The following is a 16,270-nucleotide window of genomic DNA, read 5'->3' as shown; positions in this document are numbered from 1 at the left end:
ATGACAGACTCTAGGTCCATCCACCTCACTACAAATAACTCAATTTCGTTTCTTTTTATGGCTGAGTAATATCCCATTTATATATGTGCCACATTTTCTTTATCCATTCATCTGTCGATGGACACTTAGGTTGCTTCCATGTCCTGGCAATTGTAAATAGTGCTGCAGTGAACATTGTGGTACATGACCCTTTTTGAATTATGGTTTTTTCAGGGTATATGCCCAGTAGTGGGATTGCTGGGTCATATGGTAGTTCTAGTTTTAGTTTTTTAAGGAACATCCATACTGTTCTCCATAGTGGCTGTATAAATTTATATTCCCACAAACAGTGCAAGAGGATTCCATTTTCTCCACACCCTTTTCAGCGTTTATTGTTTTAAGATTTTTTGATGATGGCCATTCTGACTGGTGTGAGGTGATACCTCACTGTAGTTTTGATTTGCATTTCTCTAACGATTAGTGATGTTGAACATCCTTTCATGTGTTTGTTGGCAATCTGTATATCGTCTTTGGAGAAATGTCTATTTAGGTCTTCAGCCCATTTTTGGATTGGATTGTTTTTCTTTTTTGATATTGAGCTGCATGAGCTGCTTGTATATTTTGGAGATTAATCCTTTGTCGTTACTTCGTTTGCAAATATTTTCTCCCATTCTGAGGGTTGTCTTTACATCTTGTTTATGGTTTTCTTTGCTGTGAAAAAGCTTTTAAGTTTCATTAGATCCTATTTGTTTAGTTTTCTTTATATTTCCATTTCTCTAGGAGGTGGGTCAAAAAGTATCTTGCTGTAATTTATGTCAAAGAGTGTTCTGCCTATGTTTTCCTCTGTGAGTTTTATAGTGCCTGGCCTTATATTTAGGTCTTTAATCCATTTTGAGTTTATTTTTGTGTATGGTGTTAGGGAGTGTTCTAATTTCATTCTTTTACATGTAGCTGTCCAGTTTTCCCAGCACCACTTATTGAAGAGACGGTCTTTTCTCTAGTGTATATTCTTGCCTCCTTTGTCATAGATTAGTTGACCATAGGTGCGTGGGTTTACCTCTGGGCTTTCTATCTTTTTCCATTGGTCTATGTTTCTGTTTTTATGCCAGTACCATACTGTCTTGATTACTGCAGCTTTGTAGTATAGTCTGAAGTCAGGGAGCCTGATTCTTCCAGCTCTGTTTTTCTTTCTCAAGATTGCTTTGGCTATTCGGGGTCTTTTGTGTTTCCATACAAATTGTGAAATTTTTTGTTCTAGTTCTGTGAAAAGTGCCAGTGGTAGTTTGATAGGGATTGCACTGAATCTGTGGATTGCTTTGGGTAGTATAGTCATTTTCACAATGTTGATTCTTCCAATCCAAGAACATGGTATATCTCTCCATCTGTTTGTATCTTTAATTTCTTTTATCAGTGTCTCATAGTTTTCTGCATACAAGTCTTTTGCCTCCTTAAGTAGGTTTATTCCTAGGTATTCTTTTTGTTGCAGTGGTAAATGGGAGTGTTTCCTTAATTTCTCTTTCAGATTTTTCATCCTTAGTGTATAGGAATGCAAGAGATTTCTGTGCATTAATTTTGTATCCTGCTACTTTACCAGATTGATTGATTAGCTCTAGTAGATTATCCTAATCTAGTTCTGTGAAAAATGCCAGTGGTAATTTGATAGGGATTGCATTGAATCTGTAGATTGCTTTGGGTAGTATAGTCATTTTCACAAAATTAATTCTTCCAGTATTAGAGCTTGGTATATCTCTCCATCTGTGTCATCTTTGATTTCTTTCATCAGTGTATTATAGTTTTCTGAGTACAGGTCTTTTACCTCGTTAGGTAGGTTTATTCCTAGATATTTTAATCTTTTTCTTGCAGTGGTGAATGGGATTGTTTCCTTAATTTCTTTTTCTGATATTTCATTGTTAGTGTATAGGAATGCAAGAGATTTCTGTGCATTAGTTTTGTATCCTGCAACTTTACCAAATTCATTGATTAGCTCTAGTAGTTTTGTGGTGGTGTCTTTAGGATTCTCTATGTATAGTATCATGTCATTTGCAAACAGTGACCGATTTTGTTTTCCAATTTGTATTCCTTTTCTTTTTCTTCTCTGATTGCCATGGCTAGGACTGCCCAAACTATGTTGAATAATAGTGGCAAGAGTGGACATCCTTGTGTTGTTTCTGATCTTAGAGAAAATGGTTTCAATTTTTCACCATTGAGAATGATGTTTGCTGTGGGTTTGTCATATATGGCCTTTATTATGTTGAAGTAGGTTCCCTCTATGCCCACTTTCTGAAGAGCTTTTATCCTAAATTGGTGTTGAATTTTGTCAGTGGTTTTTTCTGCATCTATTGAGATGATCATATGGTTTTTATTTTTCAATTTGTTAATATGGTGTTTTGCATTGATTTGCATATATTCATGAATGCTTGCATCCCTGGGATAAATCCCACTTGATCATGGTGTATGAACCCTTTAATGTGTTGTTGGATTCTGTTTGCTAGCATTTTGTCAAGGATTTTTGCATCTGTATTCATCAGTGAGATTGGTCTGTAATTTTCTTTTTTGTAGTATCTTTGTCTAGTTTTGGCATCAGGATGATGGTGGCCTCTTAGAATGAGTTTGGTAGTGTTGCTTCCTCTGCAATTTTTTTGGAAGAGTTTGTGAAAGATGGGTGTTAGCTCTTCTCTAAATGTTGGATAGAATTCATCTTGAAGCCATCTGGTCCTGGGCTTTTGTTTGTTGGAAGATTTTTAATCATAGTTTTAATTTCATTACTTGTGATTGGTCTGTTCATATTTTCTGTTTCTTCCTGGTTCAGTCTTCGAAGGTTATACCTTTCTAAGTATTTGTCCATTTTTTCCAGGTTGTCCATTTTATTGCATATAATGGCTTGTAGTAGTCTCTCATGATGCTTTGCATTTCTGGGGTGTCCGTTGTAACTTCTCCATTTTCTTTTCTAATTTTATTAATTTGAATCCTCTCCCTCTTTTTCTTGAAGAGTCTGGCTAAAGCTTTATCAATTTTGTTTATCTTTTCAAAGAACCAGCTCTTAGTTTTATTGATCTTTGCTATTGTTTCCTTCATTTCTTTTTCATTTATTTCTGATCTGAACTTTGATTTCTTTCCTTCTGCTAACATTGGGGTTGTTTTGGTTCTTTAATTGCTTTAGGTGTAAGGTTAGGTTGTTTATTTGAAATGTTTGTTGTTTATTGAGGTAGGGTTGTATTGCTATAAATTTCCCTCTTAAAACTGCTTTTGCTGCATCCCATAGGTGTTGGATCATTGTTTTTTCATTGCCTTTTTCTTCTTAGTAGTTTTTGATTTCCTCTTTGATCTCTTCAATGATTTCTGGGTTACTTAGTTGTGTATTGTTTAGCCTCCATGTGTTTGTATTTTTTTTACAATTTTACAGTTTTTTTTCCCTGTAATTGATATCTAGTCTCATAGCTTTGTGGTCAGAAAAGATACTTGATATGGTTTCACTTCTCTTACATTTACCAAGGCTTGATTTGTGACCCAAGATATGATCTATCCTGTAGAATGTTCCATGAGCATCTGAGAAGAAAGTGTATTCTGCTGTTTTTGGATGGAATGTCCTATAAATATCAGTTAAGTCCATCTTGTTTAATGTATCATTTAAAGCTTGTGTTTCCTTATTTAGTTTCATTTTGGATGATCTGCCCATTGGTGAAAATGGGGTGTTAAAGTCCCCTGCTGTGATTGTGTTACTGTTAATTTCCCTTTTTATGGCTGTTAGCGTTTGCCTTATGTACTGAGGTTCTCCTGTGTTGGGCATATAAATATTTACAATTGTTATATCTTCTTCTTGGATTGATCCCTTGATCATTATGTAGTGTCCTTCTTTGTGTCTTGAAATAGTCTTTGTTTGAAACTCTATTTTGTCTGATGTGAGAATTGCTATTCTAGCTTTCTTTTGATTTCAATTTGCATGGAATATCTTTTTCCATCCCCTCCTTTTCATTCTGTATGTGTCACTAGGTCTGAAGTGGGTCTCTTGTAGTCAGCATATATATGCATCTTGTTTTTGTATCCATTCAGCCAGTCTGTGTCTTTGGTTGGAGGATTTAATCCACTTACATTTAAGGTAATTATCAATATGTATGTTCCTATTCCCATTTTCTTAATTGTTTTGGGTTTGTTATTGTAGGTCTTTTCCTTCTCTTGTGTTTCCTGCCTAGAGAATTTCCTTTAGGATTTGTTGTAAAGTTGGTTTGGTGGTGCTGAATTGTTTTAGCTTTTGCTTATCTGTAAAGTTTTTAATTTTTCTGTTGAATCTGAATGAGATCTGTGCTGGTAGAGTAATCTTGGCTGTAGGTTTTTCCCTTTCATCACTTTAAATATGTCCTGCCTCTCCCTTCTGGTTTGCAGACTTCTGAAAGATCAGCTATCAACCTTATGGGAATTCTGTTGTATATCATTTGTTGTTTTTCCCTTGCTGTTTTAAATTTTTTTTGTATTTAATTTTTGATAGTTTGATACATTTCTTGGCATGTTTCTCCTTGGGTTTATCCTGTATGAGACTCTCTGCAGCCCCTGGACTTGATTGTTTCCTTTCCCATATTAGGGAAGTTTTCAACTATAATCTCTTTACATATTTTCTCAGTCCCTGTCTTTTTCTCTTCTTCTGGGACCCCTAATATTTGAACGTTGGTGCATTTAATGTCCCAGAGGTCTCTGAGATTGTCCTCAGTTCTTTTCATTCTTTTTTCTCTATTCGGCTGTGTGGTAGTTATTTCCACTATTTTATCTTCCAGGTCACTTTTCAGTTCTTCTGCCTCAGTTATTCTGCTATTGATTCCTTCTGGAGTATTTTTAATTTCATTTATTGTGTTGTTCATCATTGCTTGCTGCTGTTTAGTTTTTCTAGGTACTTGTTAAATTTTCTTGTATTTCCTCTCTTTTATTTCCAAGATTTTGGATTATCTTTACTATCATCACTCTGAATTCTTTTTCAGGTAGACTGCCTATTTCCTATTCATTTGTTTTTGCCTGGTGGGTTTTACCTTGCTCCTTCACCTGCTGTGTGTTTCTCTCTCCTCATTTTGCTTAACTTCCTGTGTTTGGGGTCTCTTCTTCGCAGGCTGCAGGTTCGTAGTTCCCGTTGTTTTTGGTGTCTGACCCCATTGGCTAAGTTTGGTTCAGTGGCTTGTGTAGGCTTCCTGGTGGAGGAGGCTGGTGCCTATGTTCTGGTGGTTGGGGCTGGATCTTGTCTTTCTGGTGAGCTGGGCTGTGTCCGGTGGTGTGTTTTGGGGTGTCTGTGACCTTATGATTTTAGGCAGCCTCTCTGTTAATGGGTGGGGTTGTCTTGCTTTTTGTTTGGCATGGGGCGTCCAGCAGTGGAGCTTGTTGGCCATTGGTTGGAGCTGGGTCTTAATATTGAGATGGAATTCTCTGGGAGAGCTCTCACCTATTGATATTACGTGGGGCTTGGCTGTCTCTGGTGGTCCAGTGTCCTGAACTCATCTCTCTCACCTCAGAGGCCCTGGCTCGACACCAGGTCACAGCACCAAGTCTCTGGCCACATGGCTCAGAAGAAAAGGGAGAAAAAAGAAAGAAAAAATAATTAAAATAAAAAATAAAAATATTAATTATTTTAAATTATTATTTTACTGAAAAAAAGAGAGCAACCAAACCAATAAATAAATCTACCAGTGATAAGAAGTGCTAAAGGCTATACTAAGATAAACATAAAAATTTGAAACAAGTCAGTCTCAGACAGCAAACCCCAAGTCTACAGTTGCTCCCAAAGTCTACCACCTCACTTTTGGGTTGATTTGTTGTCTATTCAGATATTCCACAGGTGCAGGATACATCAAGTTGATTGTGGGGATTTAATCCTCTGCTCTTGAGCCTGCACGGAGAGATTTCCCTTTCTCTTCTTTGTTCGCACAGCTCCTAGGGTTCAGCTTTGGTTTTGGCCCCACCTCTGCATGTAGGTTGCCCTCAGGCTTTTGTTCCCACCCAGACAGGAGGGGGTTAAAGCAGTGGCTGATTAGGGGGCTCTGGCTCACTCACGCTGTTGGGAGGGAGCAAAACAGTAGTTGTAACTGGAATGTGGGGCAAGCCTGCAGCAGCAGAGGTCAGCGTGACATTGCAACAGTCTGAGGCATGCCGTGTGTTTTGGGAAGTTGTCCCTGAGTCAAGGGACCCTGGCAGTGGCAGGCTACACAGGTTCCTGGGAGGTGGTGTGGTGTGGATAGTGACGTATGCTTGCACACAGGATTCTTGGCGGCTGCAGTAGCAGCATTAGCATTTCATGCCTGTCTCTGGTGTCCTAGCTGATAGACTCAGCTTCCTCCCTCCCATCTCTGGAGCTCATTTAGGCGGTGCTCTGCCTTCTGTGGGCAGACAGGGAAGGAATCCCCTCTCCTCATGCACCCTGAAACAATGGTTTCTTGCCTGTTAGGCAGGTCCAGACTTTTTCCCCAACTCCCTTCTGGCTAGCTGTGGTGCACTAGCCCCCTTCAGGTTGCCTTCAGGCTGTGTTTAGACAGCCAACCCCAGTCCTCTCCCTGGGATCTGATCTCTGAAGCCCTAGCCTCAGCTCCCAGCCCCCGCCCGTTCCGGCAGGTGAGCAGAGAAGCCTTTCAGGCTGGTGAGTGCTGGTCAGCACTGATCCTCTGTACGGGAGTCTCTCTGCTTTGCCCTCTGTGCCCCTGTTGCTGCGTTCTCCTCTGTGGCCCTGAAGCTTACTACCCCCCACCCCCTCCTCAAGTCTCCGCCAGTGAAGGGGCTTCCTAGTGTGTGGAAACCTTTCCTCCTTCACAGCTCCCTCCCAGAGGTGCAGGTCCCGTCCTTATTCTTTTGTTGCTGTTTTTTCTTTTGCCCTACCCAGGTACGTGGGGATTTTCTTGCCTTTTGGGAGGTCTGAGGTCTTCTGCCAGCATTCATAGGTGTTCTGTAGGAGTTTTTCCACATGTATATGTATTTCTGATGTATTTGTGGGGAGGAAGGTGATCTCCACGTCTTATTCCTCCGTCATCTTGAAGGTCCCCCCAAGTCAATTTACTTTTGAATTGAAATCCCCATCCAGCTGCCCTGGTGAGGACTTGAACTTCCTTTAGCCTTAAAGATTTGCCCTCCCTTCCACATCTTTTATATTAGCATTCTGGGGTTTTATGTAGTGCCACAGTGTACGTGGGTGATTTGGTGGTTATCAGTTATCAGTCTGTATGGGTTCTCATGGAGATGTGGTCTGTGCCAGCTCCCCTTTAGGTCAGCTGTGGGGGTGGGACATCCTGATACTGTAATCCAGTCACGCTATATGGATCTTAAAGCATTCCTTTACTTTTTTTGTTTGTTTGTTTGTTTGTTTTTTATTGAAGTATAGTTAATTTGGAAAAGAATATTTTAAAAAAAAGTCCTTTTAGGTCTTCATAAGTCTCTTGAGCACTATCCAGGGAATCCCAGGGAATTGGCCTTGGTCTGCCTAAGTCCAGGACCCTCAGACCTGTTTCTCTGACATTCTTTGGGGTGAGAAGTTGACCTTTCTTTAGTTTGAGGAAAAGTTCTCTCTTTCTCTTTCTTCTTTCAAATCAGTTTTTGTTTCTCTGAGGCTGGGACTTTAGGAAAACAAATGTGTAGAATTTTTCCAGGCAACTTTTGCTCTTTATTCCTTGCCAGTTGTGTGTCTCCACTCAGAAGCAATGAGGGACAGAGCCTGTTACATAGAAAAGTACAGGAAACGAAAGGAAGATAGCAGGAGAATAAATATTTCAAAGACAATACTCCTCCATTTGTGGCTAGATAATATTTAGTAGACTTTTGAAGCAAATTCTAGACTACAGATTTAAATTTAGATTTCAGGTATTTGTTGTCTTTAAAAACAAATAAGCAAAATGGAAAGGGAAGAACAGAAAAGGAGAAAGAAAATGATAAAATTACAAGGCCAGAGGTTCTTAACCTGGATTCTGGCATTCATTACAATAGGGACTGCCTGAAATTACAAAGAGATGTAAGTTGGTTATGTGTATTTGAATGTTCGTGGGGAACTATAATCTGGGTATAGAATTTATAGTGTTCATAAAATTCTTAAAAGCAGCTGTAGTCTCCAATTTCAAGGAAAAAAATTTAAAGATTATTGGTCTAAACTGCGGTTTTTTCCCCTTTCCTTAATAACACAAAAGGGAACTGAAAAAGAGTGCATATAAAATATGGATTATTTATAAATTACAAATTGGAAGAAATTTGACATTTTAAAAACTTAGAAACATATGCTTTTATAAATTTTGAAACCAAACCAAATATTTAAATGAGAACTTCTCTTTTAACTTTTATGGTTAAAATTTCCTATAACATTATGTCTAAAAAGATTATATTAAAATTAGGGTTACTTGATTATTTCTCTCCGTTATTTCTATCACTACAGAAATATGTACAAATACATTTGTATTTGTACCATTTTTTTGTAAAACATAGATTAAAAGGGAAGTGATAGCTGCATGACAACCAATACTTTTTGTTGTTTTATTTATATATACATGTTTTAAATATACATATTATATATTTCAATTTTTCATCAGATGATTTTAATAAAGATATTTATAAGTATTTTGACTTGGACCATTATTCTTAAGATCTAATTAAGTGAGCCTATACCATATAAATGAAGTTATTAAGTATTTCTGGACAGTATTTATCTTGTTGGAAAAAAATGGAAGTAAAAATTTTCCCCTTGATATAGAAATACTTGTTACAGTGAACAACTGCTGATTTAAGAGTGTATCTGAAAGGAAGAAACACTCCTTCCTGTAAAGCATTCTGCATTTTGGTTATCATGCTTCTCATTGCAATACTTGGAAGCCATCCAACTCTTCTGGTTGGGTATTAAATTCGAAGTTAATGAATAGATCCAAATATAGCTGTATTCAGAGCTACTCATAGGCCTTCTAATATTCTGAACACAGCCTGTGTGCTGAACTTTTTGCTTCCTCAGAGCAAAGGTAATATTTGTCACTATGTGAATGTCTTTAAACTGCCTCAAAGTAAATAAAAGCCTTGTGATACAGAATTTACTATCTGTGATCAGTGAAATGCTACTGGATACATGGCATTTGCTACTGTTGTAAATGTTGAGAATTTTATCTTCTTTCCTGCTTCTTTTAAAATTTTGCCATGATTATCAGAATTGTTCTTACCTTTCTATCTGGCTCCTGTCTCTACCTTTACCTGAAACAGCCTATGTGACATATGATCCATCTTCTTTGGTTGAGGTTCCCCAAGTGAATTCTCAAAAATTAGCAACCACCTGCAGGGTAGACTACAAGCATATGCCTCACCACTCAGTTTACTTGTTAGACTTGATTCCTCTGCTTTGTTACATAATTAATTTTGGTTATCTACTTCTCTTTTTATATCCAACACAGCTTTGAGTTGATCTTTTTACTTATGGACCTCACAGCTAAATCATGCACCAATAGGAGGAAAAATCAGCATGTTATAGACTACCTGGCTTCCCTAAGGGAATCTCCTCTTAATGTATTTCCCCCATTTACCTTGGCTGTCAGGAAGCTCAAACATTTACCATAGTTTCAGATTAGACCTGCTGGTTTTATTACCCCCAGTCCTTGATTACCTGATACATGTTTTTCATTTTGCATATGATTTATTTTTTTTAAGTGTTTTAAAAATTGTAAGGACCTCAATTACTTTTAGGATACAGATTGTACCAATAATTACTGTTGACTTGTCACCATCTCTGGAAGAGACCACAGAAGACACAGCCCTGGAGCTCAGACCATAGAAATGACCCCCACTTGGGGATCCACCTGTGGCTTGGACAAGGATGAGTCTGGAATGCCAAAAGTCCAGCCCTAGAGCATTCCCTCTCTCTCAGTGTCATCGGGACTTAAAGGAAATCTTGTCTGAAAATAGCAAGGACCCAGATGGAAAGGAAGATGGAACACACCCCAACCTGCTCTTGCTTAAAAGGCTGTAAGACTCATTGGTGTTTATGGAAGATTCCATATGCGTGGTTCTCCTGTTTTGTTTCTTTTCCCCCTAATACAGAATTTAGGCAGACCTTGCTGGGCTAATATTGATACTTAATGATAGATTTTGTGACTCTGTGGGAGCTTTCCCCATCTCTCTTCCTGTTTCTTGCTCCATTCCTCAACCACAGATGTACTTTATCCCCTGTACTTAGGACCTGAGACTGTAGCCTTTAACTGACATCATAGGTTATCTGGGCCTGAAAAGAAACACTTCCTGTTGGCTACTTTTAGCCATGGATGGAGCAGCATCCTGTCCTTCTCTTGTTCTATCTATTTTGGCCTTGCTGCTCTCAGAATTCCTGGCATGTTGACTTAATTGCTGAATTCAGTACTTCAGTTCACTTTGATACAACCCCTGGTTCTAAACTCTGGCTTACACCCTGGCCACTACTTACTTTAGTCTGTTTTCTGCCAGAAGTGAGATGAAGTGAAACTTCAGCCAATTTAGCTAATTATCAGGTTCTCCAGTGAAAGGTTAGATTATAAGAAGATTGAATGTGTTGGATAAAATAAGGTTTGGGATTTATATGTGGATTTCCTGTTCCATGCATTCTGTATCCTCCATGATTGTGGCTAACGGCAAGCTGGCAGCATGAACACTAATGAGGTATAGGAACATGTGAAATTAAGGTGTATCTCCTTGCCAAATGATGTCCTTTTGGTGTTTCAGTTAATCCTAATGCAGCCCAACTAATTTTTTTTTTCAAGGAAAGTATAAAAGCTTTAGTTACAGTAAAAGATACTGGGGGAAGAAAAGCAGAGGCTAGAAATTTTTAGGGAAAGGAATGACGAATGAAAAGCTTTTTTTTTTTCAGTTAGTAAATGAAGTGTTTGAATTTTTAAATCTTGAATAAATGGTTGCCTATTATTTTAGACGGATCAACAAATTGTTCATCACTGAGAAGAAATAAAAGCAGTCTATAACTCAGTTTCTGGACAGATCTGACTGGATTTATGTAGCAGGAGCTACATAAAAGATTTTAAACAGTCTTAAGTCTGTGCAAAGGGAAGTATTTCTTCCAGTACTCTAAGGAAGAGAGTTGGAGCAGAAAATGTTTTCATCATGTGTATTATTTCTCACTGAGCCAGGTAGTAAAATGTGACTTATTAAAGCGATGTTCTCCCCCAAATCTTTATGAAATTAAGAAAACGTTGATTTAAAAGGGCAGTTTTAGAGGCATGGTGCATTAGTGGTCAACTGTCAAGTCTAAACTGCTTGTTTAACCTTTCATTACAAATTTCTTAAGTGGTATCTAAGTGGCTGTAACTTTTACATAAGTAAGTCTTTGAAACAATCGAAGCAAACTTTTCATGATTCATCAGTTATATGACCTGTGCTTTGCTTTGATGTACAGACATCTGCTGCTGCTGCTGCTAGTAGCTAAGTTGTGGAGAAAACATGTCTGTCTGAGAAGTTTAGAAGAATGCAGAATTAAGCATGTCAGGGCACACTTGAGCTGTTCGTATATTGAAAGATAAACCCAAATGTATTGAAATAACAAATTATTGCTAGATCAGCAGAAAACTAACTTAAATTTGTTCCTCCCCATCATGGGGATGTGTATATATGATCCAATAATGATCCGACCATAGGTGGTCTTCATCAGTTCTTTTTTGAAAGATGACAATAGCTTTCGTCAATTCATTTTTTATTTCTTTAAGAAATCTCACATTCTCCCTCTGAACACCAGTGTTGCTTATCTCTTTGACAAATACAGTCCCATGGCTTTAGAATACATACTCAGGCTGATAGAAGAGAAGAAAATGAGAAAAGTGAAAAATGATTTAATAGTGGTATTCCCAGAAGCACAGACATATCTAGAAGCAGGACTCTGAACAACAGTATCTGGAGACACAAAAATGTGTGAGGTGAGCTCGACCCTGACAGCTTGATCTTGTCCCCTGCAGTTTGCATGTCCTTGATTTGCTCCATCTTTGCTGGATTTCCCCAGGAACCAAGTCTCCAGGCTTTCATGTGTTTCCTTTCAAGTGAGAGCCGCAGGTGTGACATGTTTTGAAGCTATATTAGTAAACAGACATGCGTTGAGGATGAGGGGAGACACAGAACTGATCTTGGAGGCGATTTTCTGTCAAACTGCTGTAGCTGTCATACCAGCAGTACAAAGAGCCATCTTTAAAATCCTTTTATATATACTAGGATAGGAAAATTCCTTTCTAGTGAAGGGGAAATCGATTATGGTGGTACTGATAAAAATATCAGTAGAACAAAAGGCCCATGAAGGTAGGGGCTTATCTGTCCTCTTATACCCAATGCCTGGCATAAAGTAGGGAATTCTATACATTTTGTTGAATAAATATATGAATAAATGAAATGAGATCAGTGCTATATCAATTGTATTTATAGTAAATTCTAAAAATCTTACTGCTTTGCTTTCTCCAAGTCTCCTTAACTCATATTTGTTGATATTTCATATGAGTTAGAAGTAAATGAGTAGATCTTTTAAAATACAAAAAAAGTTCTAAATTGTGGATAAGAACCCTTGTTCTATAGATACTAGATTTATAGATACTATCTTTAGAACAGGTAGAACTCAGGGCTGTTATACACTTATCTATAAGATAGAATTGTGACTGTCTTTAGGGCAATAGTATAACACAGTAGTTGTGTAGGCATTTAACAATGTGCAGTGAGGCAGAGGGGGAAACAGCCGACAATTCCTTACGTAATTTAGGTGCCTGAAAGCAGCTTTATGTAAAACTGCCATATAATTCAGTCAAAAGCAGTGTGCTGACTTAATCTATCTATGTAATTGCTCCATTTCCTTTTTTCTTATCGTGCTGTTAGTCATAAACAGAACGGTTTTTGATTATCATGAAGACTATTATAAAACGTAAATAGAACAATGAGGTCATTATGTGTGTCAAAATTTTTGCATTTTACTTAGCAAACTTCCTTTAAGGTTGGGTTTTCTGTTGAGGGGAATCTGAGTGATTGAGAAATTTCATTGATATTGCATCTCCTTTAAATGTTCTGTCTAATGTTTGGGATAACTATTCAATCTATGTCCCTTGCAGAGCCCTGTAGATGACTGTGGTGATTCACACTGATACTTGGCTCCTATAGGTGTGAGCTACTGGTGAAGAGCATTGACTTTGGTTTTGGACCCACAGACCTGATTCTGCCATTTGCTATTTGTACAACCTGGGATAGATTATTTACTTTTAAGCTTTAGTTTTATCATACGAGAAGGTATACCTGACACAAACTTGACAGTGCATACTTGATAAAGTAAAGCTGATAAACAAGGGAATACACACAACTGCCTTATCCTAAGGCTGGAATATAGTCCTCTTGTTGCCTTTTCTTATTTTTAAGAAGTATTTGTATACATATTTCTTTATAAATAATTGTTTAAACTAATGAGCCTGAACTTCTATTTAAGGATGCAGTTGTAATTCCTTTGATTAAAATGAGTTTGTGCAATTTTTCTAGCACCTATAAATAATCAGATTTATTTTGTGCTGTCTGCCCTCTCAAATATTGTATGAACAAATTTTCTGTGAAACACTATGATGTACTGGGCTGGCCAAAAAGTTCGTTCAGGTTTTTCCATTAAGATGTTACGGAAGAACCCAAACGAACTTTCGGCCAACCCAGTAGTAGGAAGAGCACTGAATCTGGAGGCACATAATTCATTTCACAACCTACATGCTGAGTGACAGAGGGCAAAGCATTACACATCACATAGGACCAGTTTTCCTACATGGAAATAAGGATAAAATAACTGCTCTATGTCATGCAGGGGTAGTTTTGAGGATTAAGAAATATATGTGAAACTGTATGTTAATCTCAAAGCCATAGAACAAATATAATATAATGAAAATGAAATGACTCAGTCTCTTCCCAATAACCAAAAAATACGATACTCTATATTTTTCTTGGAAAATATTTTCTTGATTGAAGTGCTATTCAAGTGGTATTTGGTAACAGAGGATCTTTCACCAGTTATCCAATGTTATTTCTAAGAAAAAAATTAGGCTGATAAACAATAATAAAGAAATAAAAATCACTGATCATACAATCACTTGGATAATAAATACTATTAAACGTACATATATGTGTATGACAGTTATTTTTTTCAGGAAGATATTTTAATTTTTTCACTAAACCATGAATTAGGAAACTTTTTGTGATAATATATCCTTCAATAACCTCATTTAATAGTTGTATAATGTTTCATTGGTATATCTATACCATGTTACTAGATTTTCATTATGATGTTTGCAATTTTTTGTAATGATAAACAAAACTGTGATGGGCATTCTGAGAGTTAAAATGTTGTGTACATTTAAAATTATTTTTCATGATAAAAGTTTAGAAATTGAATTGCTGGAGAAAGCATATGCATATGAATAAAGCTTCTGATAAAGCCAAATATCCTTCTAGAACAAATGTGTAAGTAGATTTCCATTAAATTCCTTTGCATTTTTTGTCCTTTTTGCACTTTATCCCATTGTTCAGTGGGCTATATCTTTCTTCATGAAAAAAGGTGCTAAGAAAATAGAAAAATAATTTATTCTGCCAGAGCCAGGGAGTATTAAATGCCCAGGCTTTGGTGTAGTCAAAAATTGTGGAAGAATGCATGATTTGTAAAATACTTCTATGACTCCTATAAAGGGTATAGATTTCTGGTCTGGTGAGACAATAATTGGGAGGAAAATCAGTTTTAGATGTTTGAGTCTCCCTGAGAGAAGAACCTTCTTTCTTGCCCTCCTTGCATCTATTCTAAAGGAGCCCTCCTTGGGTGGAGAGGTGACAGAAATGTCAGGTAGGCTGGAGGAGTCAGGTGCGAAGTTCCGTGTGCTTCATGTCCCCCAGGGAATCTGAAGTCATGGCTGATCCTCACATTGCCTTGCAGCACAATGTGCCACACAGGCAACCAAACAGAAATGGTTGCAGGATGTGTCTAGGTGAATGGGTCTGCCACAGGTGCTAAGAGTTCCCTTTTCTCCATGAGTAATGGGAGTAAATGCACATTTCTCTTGGGTCCAAGTGGACTACTGCTAGCTGAGAGACAGACTTGGAGAGTCCTTGAGTTAGAGAACAAGTGAAAACAGAGTAGGGTCCTTTGTGGATTAATAATAGAGGATCTATCTCAGCAGGTGTCGGCATGGATAGTTGTACACTTTCCCCAAAGTTTTGGTGACAGGTACTTAGACATAACTCACAGAAAGAAAGCAGTGATGTGCCCTGGAATTGACTTGTACGGGGTTGTTAGCATCTCTTCCCAACTCTTTGTTAGCTGAATTTCAAGAGTAGTACCTTGAAACTGGCCAGAGTGGGAGTAATACCAACATGGAAATCATTGAACACTACAAATCAAAATATAATGCTATTTCTGAAAACTCACTCCACAATATAAGAGAATCAAAATTGATGTGTAAAAATAAGGAAGGGAAACATACACATTTATGTACAATCATTACATAAATACATAAAGCCAACTGCTATTTAAAAAAAATCCTAACAAAACATTTTCTGAGGATTTTTCTTCATGTGTTAGACTTGTTGAGGCTCTGGAAAAAAGGGTTCACTAAAGTTTGGATTGAAGAAAGAAATTTTTTTTCCTGGAAAATTACCCTGTTTTTTTTTTTTTTTTTGCTTTTGTTTTTTTTAAAATAGCATTTATTGCCATAGGACCTTTGAATTTCACCAAGAGTCAAATGATATGTCAAGAGTCTGATTATGGGTTGGTGTAAATGAACCTTCAAAGTAATGCTGACAAAGGAACATTTTCACAGCTGATTTTTTGGTGATTCTTGGTTTCCTGCTTCATCAAGATTAAGCTCATTTCTTTTCTAAAATTTCAGTTGTATTTTTCTAAAAATTCTTTGATGTTTCTTTAATTATTCCCCCAAATTTCAGTAATATGCCAAGCAGTGTTTTCTTGACAGTATTAGACTCTCCTTTTCTCTTGGTGAAAACATCTTTATTTGTGCTTAGTTATTATGAAAAAAAGACAATGTTTCTGAAGTCACCGTTTGATTCCAAGGTGTATTTGCTGCATTTGATGGAGCAGTCATGCAATAGAATGATTTTCGGATTCATCAGTTAGCTGATCATATTTTTTTCTTTTTAAAAATTTTAAAGTTTTGCCCTAATCTCAGATTGGTACAAAATTAGTAAGTATGATACAAAGAATTTTCATATATCCTTCACTCACTTTCCCCAAAGTTAATTTTTACTACTTTTGCTTTCTCTGTCATTGTCTTTCTCTCTCCTTTCATTAAGTGATTGGAAATAAAATGAGGAAATAAAGGAGTAA

Source organism: Aethalodelphis obliquidens, unplaced genomic scaffold (genome assembly GCF_003676395.1).
Source record: "Aethalodelphis obliquidens isolate GAN/ISIS:26980383/991018 unplaced genomic scaffold, ASM367639v1 scaffold4, whole genome shotgun sequence".
Taxonomy (NCBI): Eukaryota; Metazoa; Chordata; class Mammalia; order Artiodactyla; family Delphinidae; genus Aethalodelphis; species Aethalodelphis obliquidens.
This window is presented reverse-complemented; position numbering follows the sequence as displayed.